The sequence below is a fragment of the Bidens hawaiensis genome, unplaced genomic scaffold, assembly GCF_021521415.1.
Source record: "Bidens hawaiensis isolate Kalapana, Puna unplaced genomic scaffold, B.hawaiensis_p1.1 tig00037537_1, whole genome shotgun sequence".
NCBI lineage: Eukaryota > Viridiplantae > Streptophyta > Magnoliopsida > Asterales > Asteraceae > Bidens > Bidens hawaiensis.
Window position 1 is genome coordinate 15,504 of NW_027505483.1, and position 4,433 is coordinate 19,936.

Sequence of the window (4,433 nt, forward strand, 5' to 3'; positions counted from 1 at the left end):
AAAATGTAGATGACCATAATTTAAACAGCCAATAAACAGCAAAAGGTTCATTTTCTACCAACCAAGCTACCAATTTTAATAGAATGCAATTTTACAATTTCATAAACAACCCATATTACTTACAACTTAACTGATCATAAAAAGGGCATACAGAATAAAACCCTATATGCATGCCATGATAACCAATAAATCGTGCCATAAAAAAACAAATCCATCACCTATAAAGAAAACTACATAATTATGATAAATATGTAAACAACATTAACAAAAAAAGAGTGTATAGCGAAGCTTGGGTTCTTCCTCAATAATATGTAAGGCAAAACGAAACGTTGCAATTGCCATGCGAGTGCTGTTCTATATGATAAAGAAAAAAAATATGAAGAATACTTATGAAGACACTTGAAGGAATGCAGCTCGCTTGCTCCACCATGTGAGCATCAAGTTCTTCATGAACAAAGATTTATATTGCTGTAGCAGAAGCTTGAAAAGGTTTAAAAACGTTTTATGAATCTTGGCTATTCGTTCTCGTTGAGATCCTCGCTCCCCAAGTAGTAGCAAATATCCAACTCCGAAGCCACCTGGTATAAAAACAAAGAATTCATACTTGTTTACATTCACTAAGGTATACCAACATTAAGTAGATGTTAAAAACTTAACCCCAAAAATTGAAACAAATCTTTAAGGCTAAATACCAACCTTGTTTTTCAAGATTTTAATCTATCATGCAATGTTAAATAAACACAATATTAGAATCGGTAGGGATAAGAAAACTCTAAAGTGCGTTTTTATGATTTGCTAGATTTCAAGATAACACTCAATATAAGTACTTACCCCATAACCAAACTATTTTCGCCTTTGACCGGATCTGAACTAATGGGTCATTTTATTGTAAGTAGTTCTAGTAGAACAGCTCCCACTCCGAAAGAGTATACATCAACAATTTCACTAACTTTCCCATACATAAAATACTTAGGAGCGAGGTATCCAAAAGTTCCAACTACATCACTATGTATCAGGAATGGTGACGTTGTGGGTCCCTATATCGCAAGCCCAAATTCTGATAGCTACAAATAAGGTTTAAGAAATGAAACCATTGGTTAGGCAAGTTGAATAACATATTAAAACGGGTTTATAAATCGTGTTATTATTTTATTTTCATCAACGTCGTTCAAATTCCATAGTCGCAATACATAACTCCTAAAAATATTATAATCATGTTCATAATCTTACCTGCAAAATCAAATGCAGGGAATTTGGGTTTCTGTACTTATCAACTGAAATGGGCTTGACATCACTTAAAGTAGTAATCGGTTGAATCGATAACTGAACAAACAAAAAAATTCTGAAGTCGACCATGAACCACTCAAAATTGTTGGTTTTGTTTGTTGATGTGATACAAAACAAATGCGCATGAATATGTTATTATGCTACCTTGTAATGAAGCAACCTTTTTTAACCAAGTCAGTCACTCTAGGTAATTTTAAGACGCACCAAAAATTTACCAGTTTTGACCCGGGATGTATTTTTATAATGACAACAACAAATTAAACCTGAAATGCCCCTGGAGCAACCGTAATCCCATGCAATGTGACTATATCAGTAAATGGATTATGGAACCACCATAAACATGAACAAATATCGATGTAAACTTTTTTTTGACTTAAAAGTCCTCTTACATTGACAATTAACCTTTTAACTTTGATCCGTATTGAAATTTTGGCCCATTTGCAATTTTTTTAATATTTTCCCTAAACTACCACTAATGCAAAATAAGTGTGCATATTGTAACTTTTACCTTTTGTGAGCTATCAAATTGACCTGTTTGCACTTTTTTTAAGAATTTTTCTAAACTACCATGGGACGCAAATTAAATCTGTAGGTTCGAACTTTTACCTTATGTGAGCTATTGACATTACCAAATCAACAACTTAAAGGGGAACTTCTTTGTTTGTATGCTTAGAAAGTATCCAATTTCTCTTAGAGCCAGGTAAACTAAAGTTTCGTATCAGTTACATCTAAATAATGGAGAATTTCTCATATTGTATAGATATGTATTACACCGGCCTCCATTTCACTAACAAACAACAATTAACTCGAATTCATCATCATTCATCACATATCGAAGCGTTAAGCTAATCTAAGGTGAGCAAATTCAAAACCTACATAGCAATTAAATGAAATATAACACAAACACACGAGAATTTGTACATCTACACATATTATTCGCATCGGTGTACGAAAAACAAAGACCATGCAAGGACATCTGATAAAAAGCCTCACTGGCGGAGATTAAAATAAGCAACCCTAGATCAAACGAAACGCACACGGATCATAAGAATATTTTTTTTAAAAATCAATTCGGATCGTTAAAAAACAGATTATAATTATGAGATCTGTAAGGAAAACTAACCAATTAACCAAACGATGGATCCGATTATGTTCACGCCGCCGCTGCTGCAGCCATGGCAACTGATCTGCATAGATGCTAGGTTTTGTGAGTGAAGGGTTTGTGACGGAGACAGGGAAAGGTAGAGATGAAGAACGTTGGGGTGATTAGGGTTTTGACAAAAAGTTTGATGATTTTAGAAGTTGAAAGGGTTATGGCGAGGTCGGCTGGGCATAATCAGTGATCGACGGGGTGACGGTTTGCAAGGGAGAGGTAATGGAAGCTCATGTTGTTAAGGTTTCTGGAGTGAGGAAGGGTTATTGGCATAACCCGTTTGAGGTTTAGAGAGATCCGGATGCATAGACCTACGGATACCCATGAATTTTAAGGATTGAATGAGAATGCTTCATTCTGAAATCAAGCAATCTGGTGGCATTGGAGGGTGGGGGAGCGATGTGAGAGCGACACGTAGGATTTCATGGTAGGCAATTATATAGATAGTCAGATGTTTGTTGTAAGTTAATATTTATTTTAATATGAAAGACGTATCAATTATATAATTTAATTAAAGAATATTAAAAATGTAGAGTAAACAGATTTAGGATTTAAAAGAAAACCCTCTTATTAACTAAAAATTTTTCACCACTATCTAATAAATCCAAAAACTAGACGTGTATATTCAAGAGCTTTGTTCTATATAATTTCACATAATTAATGATATGCTATTATAATAAGCATTTAAAAACATCTTCAATCGACACTAAAAAACGAGTTCATATATATCAACACCTATTTCTTAAGTAGAATTTGTCAGTCTCACAAACCTCTTTTTAACTTTAACGATAATCTATTCTACTCATACAAAGCTAAAATATCACATTAATGTCCACTACGAAACTCAAATGCTCAACTCCCAACTAAGGACGCACCTTATAACACAAGTCTGTCTCAAATCACACCATCTCTTCCGTATCTTTTATTTTTTGAATGGTCTACAAATAAAATTGGCTAGGTACTCCGTACGATGTGACCCAATGAAAAAAAGGTCACCGCCAGCTATCATACATGCTTTTCTCAAAAACATCCAAGGACGCCCTTATTGCTAATTTAAAAGTCAACCAATTTTCACACTTCGATTCCCTTTAGTATGCCAAATATATGTGAGACATGATTATGTTCACAAAGTGACACCCTCATTCACCAACTTTAACCCTTCTTTTTGCATCTCTCTATCACCTTAAATTCCATTGTTTTCAGAGTCTCACTTCTCTTTTGTTTCCTCATCTTAATTGCACAATCTCCATTAATATATACATTATTATACATACATATGGGTATCGTTTCTTTTCCCCTAGATCACCAATATTGCAAAACATCATCTTCATCACAAACACCCATTGCTATTAATAATATAGTTTCGGGTGCTATGAAGATCCAAATCCCATCTTCTGCTGCAGAATTTAAAACCGGCAACTGCGAGGATGATCCCGAGACTCCAAGATCTATGGAGCATAGAATTCCGGTAATTGCTACTTGTCCACCAGCTCCAAGAAATGCCAAGCGGGTTTCAACTACTGGGAAACGAAAGGCGTCGTGTTTTCCGGCAGTTCGAGTTCATGCTGATTTTGTGGTGTACTTGGATGCAATGCTTGCTTTGAATGAAACTGTTTATGTTCCTGATATTGTGGTCGGCGATCTGGGCACTGGTGATCATGCTAAGAGAATAAAGTTATTGTCACCACCGGCATAAGAGCTTTGATTAGGTTAACTCGCTTTGTGTTCACTTTTTAGAAGAAATTGTCTTACCATTTTTCATTTGAATTAACAAGAGACTTATGTGATAGACTGATATTTATCATTTTGATACCTTTTTTTCTTTGTCAATGCTTTCATATTTCAACTGATAAAGTACGTTTTACCTAAGTGTTACTATATATGCTTACTAAAGATTAGCTAGCATAAGCATTCTTCTTTTTTTTTCTTTCTTCTAAATTTAAAATTGTCAATTAACAGAAGTTCTTGAAATTTGAAAGAAAAACATGCCTCC

The 4,433-nt window shown here is 34.4% G+C and overlaps 1 long non-coding RNA gene across 1 annotated transcript; it reads right to left on the reverse strand.

The window, feature by feature from the left end:
• Positions 1–219: 219 nt before the first annotated feature.
• On the reverse strand, positions 220–980 carry LOC143613459 (uncharacterized). Its single transcript, XR_013150120.1, has 2 exons — positions 832–980; positions 220–578 (listed from the first exon to the last, which is right to left on the reverse strand). It is a non-coding gene; the product is annotated as an uncharacterized LOC143613459 (long non-coding RNA).
• Positions 981–4,433: the final 3,453 nt, after the last annotated feature.